Raw genomic sequence first — 24,316 nt, 5'->3', positions numbered from 1 at the left:
AACAGATCGCAACAGCAGCACTACCACCATACAAATAGATAGTTAAAATTAATAAATGGGTCCACAAAATGCCTAATTGGGTTAAAGGTGGGTGTGCTGAAATGGTTGAAGACTACTGCTCCACATGTTTAATCATAGGCACATGTGTGTAGCCAGGGGGCAACCAGGGGGGTGGGCAGCTGTAAATAAATAAAAATACTTGACTAAAAGTAGAAATTGTACAGATTTTTCTGAACAACAACTATTGTTGAGACATTTCATTCCGAATCTGCTAGACAGAGCCAGACAGAGGGTGGGTGTCTATTGGGTGTTGTCCTCCCCCCCCAACATAAACCCTGGCTACACCTATGCATTTCCTTCCATCTCCCACTTAAAGATCTTACATATGGCAGTTTGGAAAGACCTCTGCCAGCTACTGGTGAGCCATAAAGAGTTCTGAAGTAGGTAAAACAAGCAATCTATTACATAGACACACACAGCAAGAGTGCAATAACAGTAATAATTTTGCATAAATGTCCACAACTGGGGGGGGGGGAGGTTGAGAAGGGCAATGTTTCCTTCTTAGTCCTGTAGTTGTGGGAAATATTTGGATCCCTTCCAGTCGGGATTCAGGCCTCATCATGGGACTGAAACTGCCTTGGTCGCACTGGTTGATGATCTCCGGCGGGCTAGGGACAAAGGTGAGAGCTGTTTCCTAGTTCTGCTGGATCTCTCAGCGGCGTTTGATACCATCGACCATAACATCCTTCTGGACCGTCTTGAGGGGCTGGGAGCTGGGGGCACTGTCATACAGTGGTTCCGCTCCTTCCTCCTGGGCCGTGTTCAGAAAGTGGTGGTGGGGGATGAGTGTTCAGACCCCTGGGCTCTCACTTGTGGGGTGCCTCAGGGTTCTGTCCTCTCCCCCATGCTTTTCAACATTTACATGCAGCCACTGGGAGAGATCATCAGGAGGTTTGGGCTGGGTGTTCATCAGTATGCAGATGATACCCAGCTCTACCTCTCTTTTAAATCAGAACCAGTGAAGGCGGTGAAGGTCCTGTGTGAGTGTCTGGAAGCGGTTGGAGGATGGATGGCGGCTAACAGATTGAGGTTGAATCCTGACAACACAGAAGTACTGTTTTTGGGGGACAGGAGGCGGGCAGGTGTGGAGGATTCCCTGGTCCTGAATGGGGTAACTGTGCCCCTGAAGGACCAGGTGCGCAGCCTGGGAGTCATTTTGGACTCACAGCTGTCCATGGAGGCACAGGTCAAATCTGTATCCAGGGCTGCTGTTTACCAGCTCCATCTGGTACGTAGGCTGAGACCCTATCTGCCTGCAGACTGTCTCGCCAGAGTGGTACATGCTCTGGTTATCTCCCGCTTGGACTACTGCAATGCGCACTACGTGGGGCTACCTTTGAAGGTGACCCGGAAACTACAGCTAATCCAGAATGCGGCAGTTAGACTGGTGACTGGGAGCGGCCGCCGAGACCATATAACACCGGTCTTGAAAGACCTACATTGGCTCCCAGTACGTTTCCGAGCACAATTCAAAGTGTTGGTGCTGACCTTTAAAGCCCTAAATGGCCTCAGTCCAGTATATCTGAAGGAGCGTCTCCTCCCCCATCGTTCTGCCTGGACACTGAGGTCCAGCTCTGAGGGCCTTCTGGCGGTTCCCTCACTGCGAGAGGCCAAGTTACAGGGAACCAGGCAGAGGGCCTTCTCGGTAGTGGCGCCCACCCTGTGGAATGCCCTCCCATCAGATGTCAAAGCGATAAACAACTACCTGACATTCAGAAGACATCTTAAGGCAGCCCTGTTCAGGGAAGTTTTTAATATGTGACATTTTAGTGTATTTTTCATCTTTGTTGGAAGCCGCCCAGAGTGGCTGGGGAAACCCAGCCAGATGGGCGGGGTACAAATAATAAATTATTATTATTATTATTATTATTATTATTATTATTATTATTAGTTGATGGAAGACACAGGCGGGAGACAAGAATACAGCAGTGTCCAACTAGAGCCAGGGGTCAGCAAACTTTTTCAGCGGTGGGCCGGTCCACTGTCCCTCAGACCTTGTGGGGGGGGGCCAGACTATATTTTTTTTTGGGGGGGGGGAATGAACAAATTCCTATGCCCCACAAATAACCCAGAGATGCATTTTAAATAAAAGCACACATTCTACTCATGTAAAAATACCAGGCAGGCCCCACAAGTAACCCAGAGATGCATTTAAAATAAAAGGACACATTCTACTCATGTGAAAACATGCTGATTCCCAGACTGTCTGCAGGCCAGATTCAGAAGGCAAATGGGCCAGATCTGGCCCCTGGGTCTTAGTTTGCCTACCCATGAACTAGACCAACTACACTGGAGATTGGTCTATTAATGATTCCATGATTATAGAACAAAATAGTAACCACAAGCATGCTTACTGTTGAGGTGGGGGTAGTGGAAATGGTTGTAAACAATAAATATAAAGTTTAAAAAATAATGTGGCTGTTATTTTAATACTTAAAACTATCAGAATGGAGAGATTTCACAAATAGTTTCCATCTATTATATTATTCATTTTCCAAGTATTATTTTATTGCTTTGAAACAAGTTGCCAGTATCTAACTGCCAAAGTTGAAGAGCAGGCACAGCGATTCCTTCGCGTCTCTATTTATGGGGAGGAAACTTGCTTTCTCCCACCCCGTTTCATTGGTTTATTCCAATTGCCTCTCATCTTGCCCCCTTGATAACATTTACTTTGCCTTTGCTTTCTTAAGCATATACAGTGCAGCTGCTTAAAGGTCTCTAAATATCTCTGTTAAACCATCTTAACTGCATGACAGATGCCCCTGTGCACCTTGGGACAAATGTATTACAAGATGTATACAAACAATGGAAGTCAAATACTTTAGAGAGCATCTTCTGGTGCAAATTTAGCTCTTCTCTCTTCCCAATTACTTATTTAAGTGGATAGGGAGTGAGAAGAGGCAGGTTGTCCCACCAATATGTAAACTTAAGACTCATGTTCACACAAACAGATTATTAAATGTAACAAGACATTAACACACCTCAGCTCCTGTATTTTTGTCATTGAGAGAGAAGTTAGTTAGCAGGAGCACAAATACTTCTGTTGGTGAAGGATAGGGATGGCCTACCCACCTCAGGCAGCAGGAGCCACAGGAGTGGCAGATCCTATTGTAGATCTTTATTTCCCCTTGTTCCTGGTGTTGATCTTCATTCACTCCTTCCTCCCTGGTGGAGGAAGGCATTTTGTGGTTTGCCTCACATGCGAAAATGTTTCAGGCCAGCCCTGATGAAGGATGACAACTTTTACTCGTAAGCAGATTGTTCACACATTACAGAAGCAGGGCTATTTCACTGTATGTCTCCTTCCTCACAATCTTCATTGAGATTGTTTTCAGAAGTGACTAGGTACTCACCATACATTAAAAGCACATTTGAAGTACATCCCCTGCAAAAAAAAGATTACTGGGAACTGCAGTTTGTTAAGTTTGCTGGGAACTGCAGCCCAATGAGAGATAAACTACATCTCCCAGGATTCTTTGGGAGGTGGGAGGGATAGGCTCTAAATGTATGGTGTATAGACAGCCATACTTCAGAATGGTTGCCAGTTCCTACAAAAGTCCTGCATTTGCTAGTGACTTCAGCCTTGCTAAACTAAACTAAACTAAACTAAACTAAACTAAACTAAACTAAACTAAACTAAACTAAACTAAACACTAACATTTCCTCTTCTAAGTATGAGAATCTGCTTTGCAGAGAATTGTGGGTAATTTTAGTACCATTTTGCAGAAAGGGGAACTGGCAGCTCTGAGTGGTGAGGCCTATAGTATATTTCCTTAAGCATCTATAAATATTGCAAGATTCATGCTCTGGGCATCACTCTCTTCTAGTGTAAAAAGTGACACTTCTAGTGTAAAAAAGAAGAAACAGAGTTGTCATATTTAAAAAGTAAAATTCCTGACACTCGCAAAGTTGTTGAGCTTTTTTGGGGGGGGAGCTCCCCCCCCATAGTAATTTTAAGCTTTTGCAGCTGGTTCCACTGCTTTTTGGCAAAATTCCTCCCAGACACCATTTTCACACCCCAAACCCAAGACATGTCACATGTTTAGAGTGACTGGTAAGTCATCCAAGAGATACTCCTGTCTGTCTGTCTGTCTGTCTGTCTGTCATAATACTAGAACCCAGGGTTATCCAATGAAGCTGAAAAATGAAAAGTTCAGCAGAGAAAAGTAAGTACTTCTTAATGTCACACAGGGGTGTGGGACTTCCAGCCAGGCCATTTTCTCCAAATCATGCCCACGTGCCTCACATCCAACATCATCTGTAACATCAGGTGTGGGGCCAATAGAAGTGCGGCAGAAAGCAGTATTTAACTTGTGGGGAGTTCAATCCTCCTTGGTTTGGGTGTGCAACGTTCCCTGCAGGGAGCTCTCTTGTGCACCCAAACTCTGAGGAAAGCAGGATTGAACTCCCCAGATATCAGCTGGTGCATGAGGAGTTCAATCCTACTTGGTCTCTCTCCCTCTCTCTCTCTCTCCCTCTCCCCCTCCCCCCTCCCCCCTCCATGCAGGCCAACTTTTTACAGATGAGTGGAACCACTGTCCTGTCAATCATCTGATGAAGGAGATAAAGATCTGGCCCACTTGACCAAAAATGCCCCCATCCCTGGTATAGCGCATTGTTAAATTATGCCACAGGAAGTAGTATTGGACATAAACTTGGATGGCTTTAAAGGGGAGGGGTAGATAAGAATCAACGGCTGCTAATCTTGATAGCTGCATACATTTACCAATAGTATTTGAGGAGAAGACTATTGTGCTTATGTCCTGTTTGCAGGCTTTCCCTTGGCATGTGGCTATGAGAACAGGGTGCACCCTTATAATGATTCTTCTTCTTCATCTTCCGGGGTTATGCTGTGACTATGAATATAAATTCAGAGCCTGAACTCTTGCCCTTAATTACACTCCAGTAACCATCAATCCTTTTTTCCCAGAGATTTCAGACCAGCCGTCGCCTGTACAGATTTCACACAAGGCCTCTCAAAATATGTGTTTTGGAATCCTGCAGAGGGGAAGTGGCAGGGAGTCTATTTGGAGGAAATACATGGTGGGTAGAAAAGAGTTGAGCACCTATTTTTACCACTCCCTCTCCCCATGTCTGCTCATGCTGAAGTTGCTGTTCCCTGGTGGGGGGGATCAATTTGAGCCTTGCTGAAATTACTTATCTACACAGCGCTGAGGGCTAGAAACTTTATTTTTTAAAAAAGAAAGATGAGATTCTTAGTTATCCAGTACATCTGTGTGGAATCATTGTTTGTTAAATACCGTTAATGGCTGTGGGGTGGGAGGGATGGGATAGCATATTCCAAATTACTTTATATATCAAGAGGGGTGGTGGTGTAGTTTCCCCCACTCTGTCACCTTGACCCTGATCTCTCACAAGCAAAGACCAGAGACTGACTCTTCCTGGGACAGCAAGTGTGTTTTCCCCACAACTCCCTCCCTTCCCATCAAAGCTGCTCAGGTAAGCAGCAGGTAGGCACGGCACCACTGCACAATAATTGTTCTTTAATTGCTTCTCCTCCCTGCTCAGCCGCCGTGCTCCATAATAATTTCTTTTACTCTCTCCTGTCTGAGTGCGTTGAGGGCTGGCTGAAGATGCTCCGGATAAGGCAACCGGTCTCTTGCGCTGTCCAATTGTTGTCTAAACTATCAATCAAGTGTGGCAGCTCGAGGAAATGTGGAGGGGTGGGGTGGGAAGAAGCGTTCTGCTTGCATAAACAGACCCAGTGCTTTGCTACACTTTCTCTTTCCTCTCTCTCTCCACCCCCCAACCCCAACCCTCCACCAGACAAAAAACAAAAAGTGGGGGGAGGGGGAATCTGACAACAAGGAGTCCGGCCCATCAATCAAAGCAGCTGGTGGAACAACCTCTCCCTAGTGTTAATAAATACATTTCCCTTCCTTTTATTGGATGCTTGTCCTAATTTGTTTCTCCTCTGGATTTCCTCTCCCCCCCCCCTTTCCGAAAGTGAAATGCTTGCCCGTTTTTCCCCTCGCTGCCACCCCCGCCAACTCCCAGCAGCCCTTGAGAAAGCAGATGTTAGGCTGCAGAAACAGAGCCAGGCTGAGGCTGGAGTGGCCCAGTAGGCCTCGGTTGCCATAGCGACTACTGAGACCGCCTGTTGTCAGCGTTGTGCCTCGTCTCGCTGGCTCAGTGATTATCTCCATCTCAGCAGCCCTCGCCATACGGTCTGGGCTATAATCAAATCCCCCCTGTTCATCCCCTCCGGAGAGCCGCACACCAACATCTCTGCCTCCCTCATGCCCCCATGATCAGAATGCATATACGTAGAGCAAGCATTCATTAGGAGACATTGCTAAGGGCCTCTCGTGAGTTTCCATTTGCAGTTGAAAGGGGCGGGAAGCAAACTGTAGAAGATAAAGCCCACGCATTTAGCCCCGCTTTAACTTCTCATTTCGTCCAGTTTTGATCCAACAGAATCAAAGTACATGAAAATTGTTTTGCTAGGTCTGTCAGGATCTCTAATTCTGCCTTCTGTTTCCACCACAAGATAGCTGGGTGCCTCTGGATGCTCATAGCCATGGTAGAAAAATGATGGTCTGTTCATGTTGTTTGCCCTTAGCATCTGGTATACAAAGGTAAACTACCTCTTTACACAGAGGTTTTGTTTCCTAGCTTTAAAATCAATACTTCATAGAATGTCCATCACTCAGTTTACTGCTGGTATGGCCTTTAGGGGTGGTCACTTAAGGGATCAACACTCACCTCCCCTCCTTTAAAAAATAGGGCACATGTATTGATGCAAATTTAGAAATAATTGCTGTAAGTATACTCTACTGATTGGCGACTTTGAGGCCCCTGCTCTCCATTCCTAGTTCTTAGATCAGATAGACCTTCAACCAGAGGACTCATGGAAATGGGGAAGAGTTCTCTGATATCCCTTGAAATAGAGGACTGTGCTGTGTTAAATAGGGTACATGGCCACCCCCTACCATGGAGTTTCAGCATAAATGTAATTTGATTCTGAAGGCACAAGATTAGACCATGATGAACGCATCCTCACAGATCAGCTGCTTATATAAACAAACAGCGGGCTCTTTTTCTGGTGCCTTGTTTTGTTTTTCTACGTAGCCATGTTTTCTTTTTTATCATGGCTAGGGGCTCTAAAGTGGCCTAGTCCGCTCTGGACCTCTGATACGGCCTGCCTCAGATAAATGGAGACAAACACTGCAGAATTACCACAAGCGATGCCTGAGTTCTAGACAACTTGGAAGAACCATCTTCCATCCTGGTGTTGCTTATTAACTACTGCTGGAAATTACAGACCCTCCATGTATCCCTATTTTCCAGGGATAGTCCCAGATTTACAGAAGCTGGCCCAGTTTCTGATTTGATCCCTTAATGTCCCGCCTTTCTTTAGGACGCACCTATTTTCATTGGAGAAATGCTGGAGGGTATGGAGTTATGCAACCCTTGAGCCAAGGAGACAAGTACCTAAACAACCTTTAGAAGACATCTGAAGGCAGCCCTTTATAGGGAAGTTGTTTAATGTTTAATGCTTTCTTATGTTTTTACATATGTTGGAAGTTGCCCAGAGTGGCTGGGGGTAACCCAGTCAGGTGGGGGGGGTATAAATAATAATAATAATAATAATAATAATAATAATAATAATAATAATAACAACTTTTTTTCAGCTGGAACTCACCAGAACTCCGTTCCGGCATCTCTCAGGTGGGTGCCATTGCCATTATAAGAGAACATTGAGGCATTCATGGTGAGTTCCGACACCTCTTTTTCTCGAAAATAGCACTAATAAGAATAATTGAATAGGATGTCCCTATTTTCATTGGAGAAATGTTTGAGGGTATGAAATTAATCAGATTCCTGAATACAGTAAGAGGCTTTTCCTTCATTGTTATTTTCAGGTCCTAAGATACCCTTCTCTGAGAACACATTCTGTTACCTCAAGGTGGCATATAGAATGAAGCCAGGCTGGGCACAGGAAGCTGCTATATTATGTTTTAAGGGGCCTGTCAACGTGATGTCCCCATCCATGACAGAAGGAGTAGCCGCACCAAGGCCCCCTTTGGTCTCCCACGGACCTGATGGGCCTTTTGTACAGCCTTTTCCAGAGTCCATTGACTGTAGCTCTGTCTTTGTCAGCTTGTCAGACGGAGGTCGAGGAAAGAGTGAGGGACTTGCTCTCAGGGCACGACAGGATAAGATGCAAGGATGAGGCGCACATATTGGGTTACAGTGCTGGCAGCAGAAAGGTTCAGCAATGCAGAGATTGCCCTCGGGTTTCTGGCCCCTGCTCCTCTACTGGCTTTGTTCTTTGCATGCTTTTTATATGGGAAGTCTCTTAAGCATTGCTGACAGATGCCTCATTTGAAGTCCCTGCTTAGAGAAGGCCTTTGTGTATCCCACATAAGGAACTTCCAGATAGCAATGACAGAAGCTTTTTCCCATACTCTTGTTAGTTAAGCAAATTTTTGCACTCTAGTTTCTAGAGGGGTACAAGACCCAGTACAGCCCTAGAAATATACAGTGGTGCAGAAAAATTGGTTGCTGCAAGACGAGTTGACCTAGCATGCCTCGAAGTTCTACAATTTACCATTTATTGTTTTTTAATATTTGTACAGCTTTTGCATGTACAGGCATTCTAGTCTCGTGTGGGGACACCTGTACTGTCCAAGCAGCAACAGTTGGCCAAACTCACAAGTCTTCCATTTTTCTCCTCTCCTACCATCATAATTCAGTACTTGAATGTTCTCTACTATATTAGGTCATGAGAACCAAGGCAGTGAAAACCTGAAACAAGTCAATCCACCCAACTTGCTGCTGCTCTTAATAAACCCCTGAGCAAACTGATAACTGTTTGTTTGGTTTTTTAAAAAAGGTTGAATCCTTACAGATGAAAAAGAAAGCACTCCGCTAATTTTAAAATTGTCTGTAGAATCAGAATTGGATCCTAAGGGTCATCTAGTACAATCTCCTACAGTGCAGGAGTCACAGCTAAGCAATCTCTGACAGATGGTCATTTAAGCTTTGTTTTAAAACTTCCAATGAAGGAGAGTCCACCACCTTCTGAGGTAGCTTGTTCCACCATCAAACAGCTCTTACCACTAGAAAGTTCTTCCTGATGGTGTAGCTTGCATTATTCTTGATTACCATTTTCCACCCAGGTTAAGTCTCTCCCCCCACCCCAAGTTACACTACTGGCCTAGTTCTGCAAATTTACTATTTATTTGCTGTATACCACTTTTCTGCTCAGAGAGCATCTGACGGCACCTGCCATCCAAATCAGTAGCCAGTCAAGACTGTGGGTCCCAAAACAGCACAACACCTCCAGTAAGTACAGTGGTACCTCGGGTTAAGTACTTAATTCGTTCTGGAGGTACGTTCTTAACCTGAAACTGTTCTTAACCTGAAGCACCACTTTAGCTAATGGGGCCTCCTGTTGCTGCTGTGCCGCCAGAGCACGATTTCAGTTCTCATCCTGAAGCAAAGTTCTTAACCTGAAGCACTATTTCTGGGTTAGCAGAGTCTGTAACCTGAAGCGTATGTACGGTAACCTGAAGCGTATGTAACCCGAGGTACCACTGTAATGGACTTAATAGCATATGCATTGGGAATCTCATGTGAGCGAACAGGCAGAAAGTGTAGCATATTTCATTTCTATCTACAAACTTGAAAACATAAGAAAAGCCCTACTGGATCTGACAAAGGGTGTATCTTGTCCAGAATCATGTTTCTATTGTGTTTGACCAGCCATTTTCAGAAGACCCTTCAGGTTATGAAGCCAACAGCCTTCCCATGTTGTTTGTGTGGTCAAGGCTGGGTTGCTGCAATGCACTCTAAAAACAAAACCACGCTGATAAAATGGTGCCAACCCAAAAGGTGACAGTGGACATGTCCTGAAATAGCTGTGAGTGTCTTCACCCACCTAATGCATTATTGAGCAAACCAACCTCATCAAAAAAGCTGAAGACTAGTGCTAAGGCAAACTACACTTGCAGAGCTTGTGCTACTGTTTAGGGTTGCCATATTTAAAGAAGTAAAAATCCAAACAAAAAAAATTGTGGAGCTTTTGGGGGCCATACACTTCCTGGTTCTGTTTGCAAAAACCCAGACATTTTGCTGAGTTTTAAACCCCTCCCCCAGAATCTAATTTCGCTGTTGCAGTTCTGGAAATGTCTGGGAAAGACTACTACTGACAGATTTTTAAAACATGATTCTATTACAATTGAGATATCATGCAGTTTGAAAAGAGACAGAAGAACTATGGGAGAACCAAGATTAGATGACAGCATAAGATAGGTTCCCCTATCATTGACACACAATTGGTTGGGGTTTCTTTGCATAACAGCTTCTAAGCTGAATCATTGCAGAAAAGGAACAGTTTGCCTGAGCAATAAGAACTTGGCATTTCAACAGTGGCACCTGCTGAGATCCTCCACCATTCTTAACTTGCCCCAGTTTTTAACAAAGAGATGGTAATTTTTAAAAACTACAGCCACAGCCACAACCCCCTACAATCATATAGTTTACTAGATGACATTTTTTATATTTGAACCTGCGTGGGTCTTGGGAATATCTATATATATTTGGTATCACTGTACAACACAGTTGCCAACTTATTTTAGGCAGCCCCTTCTCTGGTCTCTTTAGCAACTGCCATTGCATGACACTGTTTATCTCCGTTCATTGAAAATGTTCACTGGCTGCTTTCTGGAGATCAAGTTGCTGTTAAAAGCACAAGTGCAAGACCAAACCTACCAGCACCCACTGGCCAGTTCATCCTACTGCAAGATACCCAGCAATATGTGTTTATAATAAGACCCATTATTATTAATCGTCCTGCTGCAGTATGATTAATTTTTTTAAAAATTGTTGTTCTTGAGAATCCCTTTTTCTCCACCTTTTGTTTTGACAAAGCAGGCAGTAGGTAATAATAATAATAATAATAATAATAATAATAATAATAATTTATTTATACCCCGCCCATCTGGCTGGGCCTCCCCAGCCACTCTGGGCGGCTTCCATAGAAAGCAAAAATACAATAAAATATCACACGTTAAAAACTTCCCTGAACAGGGCTGCCTTAAGATGTCTTCTGAATGTCAGGTAGTTGTTTATCGCTTTGACATCTGCTGGAAGGGCGTTCCACAGGGAGGGCGCCACTACCGAGAAGGCCCTCTGCCTGGTTCCCTGTAGCTTTACTTCTCGCAATGAGGGAACCGCCAGAAGGCCCTCGGCGCTAGACTTCAGCGTCCGGGCAGAATGATGGGGGTGGAGACGCTTCTTCAGGTATACTGGACCGAGGCCGTTTAGGGCTTTAAAGGTCAGACCAACACTTTGAATTGTGCTCGGAAACGTACTGGGAGCCAATGTAAGTATGGGCACATCTGTCAGTTTGGGTTCTCTCCGTTTCTCATTGTGCAAATCTTCAGTTCTCTACATTGTCTCAGCAATCTGCACTTTTAGAAAAATCCTTGTGAAAAATTCATCAGCATTTTAGTGCGAATTTCTCCTAATGTAAACATGTTTGTATGCAGTTTGGGCCAATACACAGAGTTTTGTAAGCAGTTCGGGTGGCGCTGTGGGTTAAACCACAGAGCCTAGGACTTGCTGATCGAAAGGTCGGCGGTAGGAATCCCCGTGATGGGGTGAGCTCCTGTTGCTCGGTCCCAGCTCCTGCCAACCTAGTAGAATCATAGAATCATAGAGTTCGAAGAGACCACAAGGGCCATCGAGTCCAACCCCCTGCCAAGCAGGAAAGTAGTTCGAAAGCACACCAAAAGTGCAAGTAGATAAATAGGTACCACTCCAGCGGGAAGGTAAACGGCGTTTCCATGCGCTGCTCTGGTTCGCCAGAAGCGGCTTAGTCATGCTGGCCACATGACCCGGAAGCTGTACGCCAGCTCCCTTGGCCAATAAAGCGAGATGAGCACCGCACCCCCAGAGTCGGTCATGACTGGACCTAATGGTCAGGGGTCCCTTTACCTTTATCCCTAATATAATGCATAATTGTATGCTGCTTTCAGGAGTATATGTATTTTTAAGCTCACTGTCTTCTAAAATGTGGATTTTATACACATTGTATGGCTGGAGAACCCAATTGCAACATCTGCAGAAGTCTGAGTTTCAAAGGAGAATTGTGTTTTGGTCTGTGTATTGGTTCAAGAAGTGTGAATTGGATAACTTATCATTAAACTGGAAACAGAATCAAATCCCCCACATTCACCATCCTTGCCTGCCAGGGCCTGTTACTTGGCTCTTTCACAGGTCCCATTCATTTCAATCAGAATTGCACAGGAGAACTTTCCAGCAGATGTCCAACTAGACGTGTCATAATTGTGCAAAGTGCTTCCCCGCCTTTTTCGTTTAAAGTAAATAGCAGCCACGAAGAGCCCCGTCCCACACTGGGTGTGGATTTAACCCTTTGCTCCTGTCATGATCTGAATCCAAATCCCCCACCCCCTTTGCAGATACTAAAGTTCCAAAGAGAATATTGGGAGAGAAGCTCCAATATTTCTATGCCCCCCTCCTTTTCATTGTGAGTGTTTTGGGGGTAGGGAAGCTCAGTCCAAAAGCAGCTGTCTTCGAGCTCCCTCTCCTGGTGAAAACCATCAAACTCCTGGAGTTGCGGCTGCAAATGTTTGGCAAAGTAAAGGGCATTTTATCCCCCAGCCCACCCGTTGGGGAAACACTAAACTTGGAATATAAACCAGGACTCAACTCTGGAATGTGTGGATTTAAATGGAAGAAGAAGGTGCTATTAAGTGGCTGTCGATGTGGCTGTCAATTTGTCCCTGGCCCGGCCCTCCTCCTAAACTTTAGCAGGCAGACCTATTTTCCACCTCTTACCTCCCAATGCCAGTCAAAACTTCCCTTGTGTAATTTCTGTATGACAGTCTACTGTTAAGGGAAAGGCTAGGAACACAGCTGGGGGTCGGGGGGAATGGGGCAACCCTATATGCAGAATCCAGCTGAAAGCAGAGCACAGCTCTGTTGATGCAACTGGAAGTTGTTTGCATTGTTGCCGATTTGCCACATGTGACTGCTGAGTCCCCTTGCTCTGCTGTAATTACCGGTAGGTCTGAAAGAAGCCATCTATTGTAAGCAATATAATAGGTTGCTTTGCGTGTTTGGTTGTGTGGGGAGGTGTCAAGCCTGCAGACCCAAAAAAGCTAGCAACTCTCATCTCACTTTTCCATCTGCTGAGAAGGTTTTCGTATTGTTTCAAAAATGTGCTGAACCTGTTTGATCAGAGGTGACAATGGGAATGAAGAAAAGTTTTTCTCACACCACTGGAAGTTAAAGAAATTATCTTAAGCTGAAGTTAGACAATAGTTTTAAAGGAAGTTGAAAGTGATTTGAGACACATTTCACTTACTGTTCCCTTTGATCAATCACGTTTAGGTTTTTGAAATACAAAAACCTGCCAAACCTCTTTACCGGAGGCAGAAAGGGAGTGAATGTACACAGTACAAGTAGCACCTTTCAAGATTTCATTGATGCTCTAAAAACAAACCTCATCTTAATCAGCAACCACCATCTTTTATATAGATGTTGAAGTGCTCAAAGTCCTTCACGCAATGCAACTGATGTCTACGTCTCAGTAATTAGGGTTAAAAGTTCTGAGCAGGCCCAGTTATCAGTACTTCTTACAGTGTTAAACTGAGCTTCACTCTCATGTGGACTGCAGGAAATACCTTATCCCTTGCTTTGCGCACACCTAGAATAGCAGATCTGACTGCAGAAACCTGTTTCCGCAGAAGTTTTCTGGGTTTTCTGGACTGGAGTGTGCACTTTAACAATGGCTGGGAAACAAAAGAGATTTCAAGTGGTAGGGGGAAATAGGAAGAGATCACTGGGGAAGGCTAATTTGCTTTCCACAGATATAGGAGACAAGAAGGAGGCAAGAGGGCACCCCCCCCCCCCCCGTATTCTTTGGAGAACTCAGTCCACTGATATAATACCATTTATGTTTCCTCGTTTTGTGAACAAGCATTTGAAACTGGGGAAAGGGAGGAAGGGAAACCCACTGATGAGGCTCTTGGTTTCCTCAAGGGACTGAACTGCTTAATTAATCATAAAGTCCTCCTTCAGCAGGAGCAGCCCAGCTGTGATGCTAGCCAATCCTTGAGAAGTCCATCCATCACTGTCAATACTAAGGACCAATCCGTGAGAAGGTGCCCTGTTGACTGTCAGCCAATGGCATAGGCTTGTGTTCAGGATAGAAACTATAAAAACAGAGGCTGGTGAGAATTAATTCGCCGTTATTTGATTCTCCTGTTCCTGGAACTGCTAAAACGAACAAAGTTTATGTTCAGATTTTATTTATTGGTTTGTTTAAAAAACCACCAAGAAACACACACACTTTCTCATTCAGATTTTGAGATTTCATGCCTGCAAGTAGGTACTGGGAAATCAGAAGACTTCAAAATCTGAATTTTAAATTTTGTCAGATATGTGCCTAGCTGTTATTTATTTTTATGCCGTGATGATGATGATTTGTCTTGAGAATCTTTTGATAAAAGAGCAGTATATACATATAAACATATGTCTATATTCTCAAATGTTATGTATTTTAAAGAGAACTAAACTAGATACGATCTGCAATTCAAATTTTAATAGGAACAAATTTAATAGGAGGGAGTGGTGTTGTGTTGCATAGGGAAATCATTTGTGAGATTCCCCCCCCCTAAAAATTGCTACAGCCTAATATTTAGGGATTTATTTATTTTTTAAAGTTGATTAAAAATGAAGGATTTTCTGCTTCAAAATTCAAAACAACCTTCTAAAGGATAAAAGCAAAATTTAAAATATCTCCATTGATAAAATTAAACAGTTTAATATAATCTCAGAAGCCAGGTGTTTGACTCGAAGTTTGAAAAATATGGTTCTTGGGGATTTCAGCTTATTAAATTTAGGTGGGGTATGGATTTCAAATATAATTCCAAGTTTTCGGATACAAGGTTCAACAGAGAGCGAAGGAGCCCCTCCCCCAACACAGCTCAGTTCTATCTTAATACAAAAGAGGTTGCAGAGGAAATAAATGTGTGATGCTTTTCCTTATCTTCCGGGTGAGGAAGAGAATTTAACTATTTAGTTCCAAAATGCACAATAAGGCAATACCTTTACTAGGCCATCCAAGATGTCACAAAATAGTGTGCAAGCGTTCAAGTTCTCCAGAACTCATAATTAGGTTAGATTGTAAATCGTGTGTGTGTGAGTTGGCTGATATTGAAGCCATACAGACAGCTTTTAGGTAGCCTTAACATGGCAGAATGTAGCAGAAATGCAAATGATGCTGTACTAGGTGCTATATAGATTGTAGGTTGTATCCAGAACTCCTGAAATGAAGAAACATGGCACTGATTGATCCTTCATTATTATTTTTTTAAAAAAAGATTAATCAATCTATCATCCAATATTTGGTAGTTGTGATGTGATGATTTAATTAGTCAGGGTGCTGTGCATTTTGAGTGGGGTGCATGCCTATTGTACAGATTTTTAAAAACTGGATTGAAGTTGTAGTAAGGAACCAGTAGCTTTTGTAAATCACAGTATAAATGTCAGAAATTGAAACTTGTCAGCATTCCTCAGTGAATCCTGTCAATGCCTCTTCTAGTAATTGTCTAGCAATTATTTTTCCACTGAATTCTGACAGTCTCAACAATCTCACTTTTTTTTTTTACATTCACACAGTTAAATATGTTTGACAGCAGTAACTTGTAATTGCCCAATCAGCCACTGTGGGTCGCTGTTCCAGTATCTGGCTGGGGGAGTAATTAAAACTGTTTATTTGATTAAGGTAGGAATGTTGGGTTGATGGAAATATGCTTTATTCTTCTGGCCTCTTATGTGGGCATGAGTTTCCGAAAGAGTTTCTCCAGAACTGAAATATATTTTTGTGAGTTTTTCACTGCATATTATACACTATCTGCTGCAGAGTCCGGAATTAACTACCACATGCTCTTTTGAGACTCATGACTGCAACACACTATGGAGTCCTAAATTTGTGGAGTGGGAGAATTTAAAAAAAAAATAAAATTATTGGGGCGGAAATACATGAACAAGACATACAGATGCCACAAATAATCTTATTGAGAAGTACACAGAAGGTACAGTCATACCTTGGTTTTCGAACAGCTTAGTTCTCAGATGTTTTGGTTCCCAAACACCACAAACCCAGAAGTGACTGTTCCAGTTTGCGAACTATTTTTGGAAGCCAAACATCCGACGGAGCTTCCTGCAGCCAATCAGAAGCCGTGCCTTGGTTTCCGAACGTTTTGGAAGTCGAACAGACTTCCAGAACGGATTCCATTCGACTTCCAAAGTACGACTGTATTTCTTTTATCTCAGATTTGTAATAAATTGAGGTGGCCTTGCAGTGGGCAGGCAATCTGGGGCTGTGGGTGACCCACTTAAATTAATGAGCTTATATTAGTTGTGCCCATTAACTTCAGTGAGTAGGTCTAGCGTTGACTACCACCCTGTTTCTCTGCTAGTGGCAAGGGTCATTTTAATTGCAGGTACATATCGGCTGTCAGAGGTTCTTAGGGTGTTGCTAAACACTTAAAAGACTTGAGTCATAACATTTGCATGTGCTAATTTATATGTATAGATACAAATTTAGGCAGAGGGTGGTGTGTGTTTTTTTTTGGGGGGGGAAGCAAACTCTGACTCTTGTCAGGGCATATTCTGATCCATGGAGTGCCAACAGGATTTTCTGGGCCCAATATGTGGTATAGTGTGCTTTGCAATGTGCCCAACTGCCCTGTAAGCAGGGGGCTTGAATTGTTGAAAAGGGAAGGGTCAGCACAAAAGACCCAGGACTCGGATAACCAATCTGGTTCTCTCTACAGCAGGCATAGGCAAACTTAGCCCTCCAGATGTTTTTGGCCTACAACTCCCATGATCCCTAGCTAGCAGGACCAGTGATTAGGGATGATGGGAATTGTAGTCCCAAAACATCTGGAAGGCTGAGTTTGCCTATGCCTGCTCTACAGCATTAGGATCCCCTTACCAGTGCTTAATGTCTAAAAGAAGAGGGTGGGAGTCAGGGCCGGATTTAGGTTTGATGAGGTCCTAAGCTACTGAAGGTAATGGGACCCTTTATATGTCCAGCTATCCTTTGTCAACAACATTTTATGAGAGAGAGAGAGAGAGAGAGAGAGAGAGAGAGAGAGAGAGAGAGAGAGAGACTATATATATAGGCACCCTATATATAGAAATGAGCAAACCAGTGATATTTTAGGGAGCAGGCTAGCAGACAGGGCCCATTACTTACATCATAGGAGCTTACACAACACAAAACACTGTTGCTGTATGTAGCTTTTATTTTATTTGTTTTTTATCTTATATTTTGGAAATGTACACCCAGATTTTTTTTCTTTAATTTTTTTGGGGGCCTCCAAGAGAGTGGGGCCCTAAGCTATAGCTTGTTTAGCTTATACATAAATCCAACACTGGTGGGAGTGTGTGTGTGTAGCCTAATGATGCACAATCATATGATGTATTGTGTGGCAGCACCCAGGTATCTTTATTCCTAGATATGAGTGGTAGCTGTTTGTGGCTGCTACTGAATGATGCCGAGAATGCACTCTGCACATGCTTAAAGGCACTCATGATGACTACTTTGCACATTCTAAGGCCTAATCCTGGCACTGAAAGAGGCCCTAGCTCAAATCCAGCTTCACTCACATAGTTTACCCCACAACCTTCTTTAGCCATCGTTTCACACTCACTATCAAAGCATCAATAGTCCTCATGCACCTAACATTCTGCATTCTTTCCCCCCGTGAACATTGCTACTAATGAGCAAAATTAGAGGAATTCTAAGTGTACTCCTATACATTGCTAGTGAAAAGTAAGGCCCATTAAGTTCAGTGGGGCAAGGACTTACTCCCAGGTAAGCGAGTGTATAGGATTGCAATTTCAAAAGCTCCATACCAGGATGCTATCTGCTAGCCACAGGGGAAATGGTGAGTGTCAAATGACCTCAAGGCTGAATTGATTCTTATTCAAAACAGAGGTGCAAGGTCCTGTGCATGAAATGTAACAAGCAAAGGATAAATAATGAACTGACATTTGCACTTAGCCTTGGCCACCTGCCTCCACCTGGAGATTGTCTTCTATGAGATGCCCTAGCAACGTGTCCAGCACAAAGGTTCATTTTTCCAACATCAGGAACTGGTTTTGAGTGTTATGACATGCCATTCTGCACTAGCTGAATAATAAGAAGCAGTATGCGTGCAAGTGACCTGCAGGGGAAATATTCTGAGGTTTTAAAAATTATTATTTTAAAGCAGAACAGCTTTTCTTTTACGGTAGATTCAGATATTCAAAAGAGAATTATAACATGCACAATGAAGCTAAGCTGCTCTGAGCATAGCTGTCAACTTTCACCCTTTTAAAAGGGAAAATCCTATTTGGAATAAGTAAATTTCCCTTTTAAAAAAAGGGAAACGTTGACAGCTATGTCGCTGAGTCTGGTCAATGTGGCTGGATGAGAGACTGCCTGGAGAACCATAAATAGTGCCTTGAATGCCATGGAAGAAAGGCAGACTGTTGTGAGGAGTTTCTATCAGATTTCTGTCGCAAGGGGGTCTAAGTGTGGGTTGTCCTGAGGCAATACCTGGGGAAACTTCTTAGGCTTGCTGGTTTTTGGTTTAAGCATGGTTTGTTAACCAGTAATGTTCAGGTGATGTGCCTCCACAGGAGCTAAGATGGTCCAAGAAGGCTAAGTGGTGGTTGACTCATCCTTATCTCACCCACAGCCAGAGAGAAGTGTAAACTAGGTTTGCATATTAAAGCAAAGCCACAATTGAGAAAGAGGCTGAGGGGGACAGAGCTGGGTTTGTGTTCTGTAAGTGTCTTAGGGTGCTGGCATGGGCATAGCCAGGGTGGGCAGGGGGCAGCTGCCCCCCTAAATCAATCAAAATCAATATAAATCTGCGGTTCTGACCCCCCCCCCCACAAAAGCCTGTCTTGGTAATTGGTAATTGTACCCAAGGAAGAAGAGGGACCTTTTAGATTTCTTATGCCAGGCCCTAGCTGGGCCTGTTCTGTATACCTGCTACCTTGGCTGGATCAGAGCCCAAGTGTTTTCTCTGACGTTTTCTTACAAGCAAGCTATAGATTACTGCTGCAAATTTGACAAACTTCCAGCTCTGTTCCGGGCCTGATGAGCTAAACCTAATGGAATCCCCTCTTCAAGGTGAGGGAGCCCGGTCCTCGTCTGCATTTGGCCCCCCTAGTGATGAGGAGGGGGAGCCCACACAGCTACAGTCTGTGGAAAGTGAGCTTGGGCTTGCTGTCTGCTGCTCTCTGCTATTATGATTTTATTTTATTTGTTTAGGGAGTTGTATCCAGCTCTTCATGGCAAAAAAAAGCCTTTACAAAGTGGCTGATAACATCTGCATTTCGTATCTGGTAATCATGGAATTGTAGAGTTGGAAAGGACCATGAGGGTTATCTAATCCAAACCCCTGCAATACAGGAATACAGGGCTCAAACCCACAACCCTGAGATTAAGAGCCTCTGAGTATTGAACTATAAATTTCAGCTTTCTGGTCTTCTAGGGAATAACCCCGCTACCAATTATGTGGAAGAAAACAGGACAGGGCATAGAAAGCCTGACCAATACGTTTTTTCTAAGGGCAGTACCAAAGACAGGGAACCCCATCTCACTGGTCAGCAGTTTACCCAGTGTTTCCTTCCTCATATAGCACCATGCATGATCATATTATAAGCAGCAGTGACAGGTGTCTTGGTGTTTAAAACCCTTTGGTTAATTACCTGAAAGAGAAGGCCAAAACCTGCTTGGATGCCATTATCTCTGACATGGGAGCACTAAGCCCTTCATCCCAGATGTGCAGAAGCCAGTTAAGGTTTCTTGGAGGTGAGCTGAATGAACTCTGCACGTGCTCAGATACACTATGCTATTGACTTGCTCCATTAATACGTGTGCAACACACAACCTCCTAAGACAGCAGCATAAAAGCATCCCAGTTCAGAACAGGAAAGATAAAATGCTAGGCAGTGAAAACCCAAATCCAGGGGCTTAACACAGCCTGAACCCATCTGAGGAGAAACTGTTGGGATTTTGTGTGGATCAAATGTGAAACGACATGACCAATGTTTGCCAGTAGGTGGCGATGCAGGACCACAAATCCGCTTCCTGATTCCAGGGACAAATTTGTGTTTCTAAAGAGGGAGAGGGTGGTGGAAGAAGCAGCAGGCCAGGAGAGGGTGCTAAGGACCTTTGCTTTCCATAGGATAAATTTCATACAGCTGAATCAGGCAACCTTGTCTGTCACTCAGGATGCCATTGCACACCAAGGGCAATGGGGGAGGATTGTGATTGGACTCCAGCAAACTATTGCTAATAGGGTTTGCACCACCATGGCTTCACAATCCACAGTTGCACCAGTTCATTCCTTTCCTGCCTTTTCTGATGCTGTTTACCCCAACTTTGTTTTTTCGCCCTCTCTTAATCCTAATATATCCTTCCCACCCTGTTTTCTTCCTTCTTAGCAGTGGTGCTGTTGCTGTAGGACTTGGGAGCAGAAGCCCAGGGCCCCACCAAGCAGAATAAACAGGCCTGGCTGACCATGTTTTCTAAGCAAGCAAAACAGTACACATTAAAAGAGCCTCCGCCCTGTAAGACCATTAAGTCCATTGTCTAAAATTACCGGTGAAAGCAACTCCGCTTTCTAGCATGATGCACAAGTCCTCTTGAAAGCAGCTGTAATCAAATTCACCTCTTTTTTTTAATGCTTCAAAAGTTTAATTTAGTTGTAGAAGAGCATATAAATCAGAGCAGCGATTCTCAAACTTTCTGCCCTCAGGATCCACTTGAGAGGACTGGAATTTGCTGGGGCCTGTCAGTCACAAAATAGTGTTAGATGGAGGTAGATAGCTTTTACCGACTTCTCTTTCTACCGATATCTAATCCATCCTTGGAAATTGCTTTGTTCTTTTGCCAGGACAATTTCCCTTGTGGCAAGGAGTTCCACAGCTCTGCTTTCCTCAAGTTTCCTCAAACAGGCATTTGCTCTTGAGGTGTTGTGACTCAGCCTCTCCATTTTAAGCTGATTTGCTTTAAGTGGAAAAGCCTTTTTGTTTTATATTTTTTCCCTTCCCATCCCCACGTCTCTTAAAAATATTTTACCTGTCTTCTGTGATTTCTTCTCCCACTCTTGTCACATGCAGGGGGTACTCTATCCTCCCTGCACCGCAAAAAACCCACTGGTTTATTTCATCTTTCCTCTCCTGTCCTTTTGCATTGTTACTTTTCCTAGAATACCTTTTCTTTCTTACCCATTCCTTTCTATTCCCTGTTTGTTTACTATCAATAATAAATATATTTCTAATATCTAGCATCAATCACTTTGCGATTTCCTTCAAACCTCCTCTGGCCCTTTCCCATCACAGGAGGGATGATCTCCTGTCCACCTGCCACCCCAGCCTGCAATTGCTGTCTTCCGGCAAACTTTACTCAGCATTTAAGTAGTTGTAGGTGCAAACCTTGGTTGGGCCAAAGGCTACAGCACAGGTAGAAGGTTGGGACAGGCAAGGCAGGATGAACTGGCAGGCCATAATACTGAAGCCCACCTGATAATGAGCCCACATCCTGGGCTGCTGTTTGAGAAACACTGATTCGGAGCATATTGTTTCGCCATCATTTTTGCACACCTGGGCTGAGGGAACGTGCCTTCCAGAAAGGTTTTTGTCCTAGCACCTGATTTTGTTACAATCTCCAGATGTTAGAAATGCAGATTCAGAATTTTACATCCTTTCCTCCCTCCGTGTCTTTTTAATGGACGTGTTTCAGTTCCCTGTGATTTTCAAATCAAAACAGTTCTCTGGCGCCTGTTGACCCACGCGCCCCCCCCTTTCTGGTGTATTTACATACATTGGCCATGTAGTCATGCAGAAGGAAGTTTCCTCATCTGCTAGGCTGCGAGCGCTCGCTTTGGTCCTAATGTGAAACAAATGCTATGTCCTCCCATTCCCCCACCCCATCCTCGCCCACCCATGCTATAAATAAAGGAGCAAGGCCAAATCTTGCTGCAAAAACAACAAACTTTGGCTCCACGCAGCAAGCTGCACGCAAGGCGGCCCCTGAAAGAAAAATATTTAAGTACAATAAAATGTGTCATATGGCCTGTAGCTGGGGAGTCATTTATGGATGACTTATTAACCTTTCCCAAACCAGGCTCTGTCATGGCAGGGGCGAGAGATGGTACAGTGATTTCACTTACAATTCCCTGCTGTTTGGGGAGAATGAAGACTACTGCTCTGTTCAACCTCAGAACCCAATCCAATGGTCTGATGTGCAAGGCAATGGGAAGACCAGGTTAGGGCTGTCACCTGGCCCTGATCCAGTGCCCTGACACACACAGGAATTGAACAAAGGAGGAATCACCTCCACCCTTATTTTATTCATTTACTGATTGCATTTACATCCCACTTTTTTCCTCCAAAGCGGCATACATTTGGTTCCCCCTGCTCCTCATTAAATCCTCAAAACCCTGTCCGTAAGGCAGCGATTGGCCCAAGGTCACCTAGAGAGCTTCACGGCTGAGTGGGGATTCGAACCCAGGCCCTAGGCCGAGAGTCAGTTAACCACACTGGCTCTCAGTGCTGCATCAACCTGTGTGTGCAATAAATATTTGGAGACTGATGTGTTATGCCTGGCTGTGAGGAAGAGGGCCTTCTCAGGTGTATTCCAGCGGTGCTGAGAAAGACCCCCTGAGACCCTGGAGAGCTGTTGACAGTCATTGTTAGTGAAGCTACAATTGTCTCATTCAGCATAAGGCAGCGTTCCACGTTCCCTTGTGAATGGCGTTTTTGGCAGACCGTTTAACTCAATATTGTTACCATCTACACTGCAGTGGCTCTGCAGGGTTTCAGACGAGATTCTCGCCCATCCCTACCTGTATATGCCTGAGATGAACGTGGAGGAAGCCTGTGTTCTTCCACTGAGCTGTGCAAGGCACACAGTGCACAGACCATTAAGGAGCATGCATATGCTTGGGTGTGGAGAGCAGGCCTAGTTGGGTTCGTCGTACTAAGCGACAAGATCCAGAGCAGAGTCAAAGTGGAGTCGGCAGGATTTGAACACCGTTATGTCTTAATGGTTGGCGATTTGGGTGTCGGAGCTGGGAAAGGCAGAGGAGACTGAACAAGCACAATTCTGCAAACCCCACTGTAGTCTACAGGAGCAGTGCAAGAATATCGCTTTGCAGCAGACATGCAGGAAGGATGGAGCCTGTTTGTGTACTAGAGGCATCCCAACTTTGATAGGCAAGGTGAGGTGGCCACCCCAAATGATTGTCGCTGAGTGAGAAGGGTTGGCGAGACAAGAGTCACTCCATGGGACTCAAGTCCTCCAGGAGGTTCTCCTAGAGCAGCTCCACAGAGGTGCCAACCTCCTGGACAATTCATTTCAATGGGGTTTGCAGAGAACTTTCTGTGGGATTATGCCTGTGTGCACAGCATGTGTTTCTGTTTGGGGTGCCATTTGCATTGGACTCCTTGAGGATTTTAACTGGAAGTTTCTGAGCAGATCTAGGAGCTTGGGCTGGCTCTTGATGCACAGAAACAGGCTCATTATAAAACAACCACCACCACCAATACTGCAATGGCTGCACCTGGCAGGTAGGAAAGCAACCAGTTTTGTCAGTAAACCACTTTAGCAAGGTAGTAAATTGGAAGACCAAGGTCCCATGGCCAGCCCTCTACCACAAAATAGCTTAGTGCCAGGACCCATTGTCATGGCTTCTGCATCACACTTCTCTACTGAATGCAAGTTGGCAACTGTGCTTGGGGGGTCGAGGAGGAGGGACAGTTGCCATTGCCCAATTGTCCATTTTCTTCAGAACAATAAGCAAGTCTTTACTGCAAGCAAAGATTTTTTACTTTACTGCAAGCAAAGATCACGTTAACAAATGGGAGACACTGAGAAAGCATATGATTATCTCAGGACTGCAATGTCATTATATCCCAGAAGAGGTCAGGCAAGGGAAGTTTAGAGTGGGCTATTTGCAGCAATTGTGAAGGAACCAGAGCAAAAAAATTAAATTAAAACTGCACCTCTGAAATATTACTTAGATGGATCAGCCTGATTTGACTTTTCAGGCTTACCACGCCATTTCATTTATTCCAGTAATGCAGTTGTTAGGCAGAACTGCCGATTAGCAGGAATTATGGGATTTGTAGTCCAAAAATGGGAAGGGCCGTAATAGATTATTCTATTACTTTGTTTACAACACTT

The 24,316-nt window shown here is 44.1% G+C and overlaps 1 long non-coding RNA gene across 1 annotated transcript; it reads left to right on the top strand.

The window, feature by feature from the left end:
• The first annotated feature begins 7,838 nt into the window (after positions 1 to 7,838).
• Positions 7,839 to 23,703, top strand: LOC307201167. Its single transcript, XR_013832606.1, has 3 exons — positions 7,839 to 9,372; positions 20,886 to 20,948; positions 21,472 to 23,703. It is a non-coding gene; the product is annotated as an uncharacterized lncRNA (long non-coding RNA).
• The last annotated feature ends 613 nt before the right edge of the window (positions 23,704 to 24,316 follow it).

Source organism: Podarcis cretensis, assembly GCF_951804945.1.
Source record: "Podarcis cretensis genome assembly, chromosome: 13".
Taxonomy (NCBI): domain Eukaryota; kingdom Metazoa; phylum Chordata; class Lepidosauria; order Squamata; family Lacertidae; genus Podarcis; species Podarcis cretensis.
The sequence above is the reverse complement of the archived record's forward strand: the minus strand, read 5'-3'. Positions and strand labels throughout refer to the sequence as shown.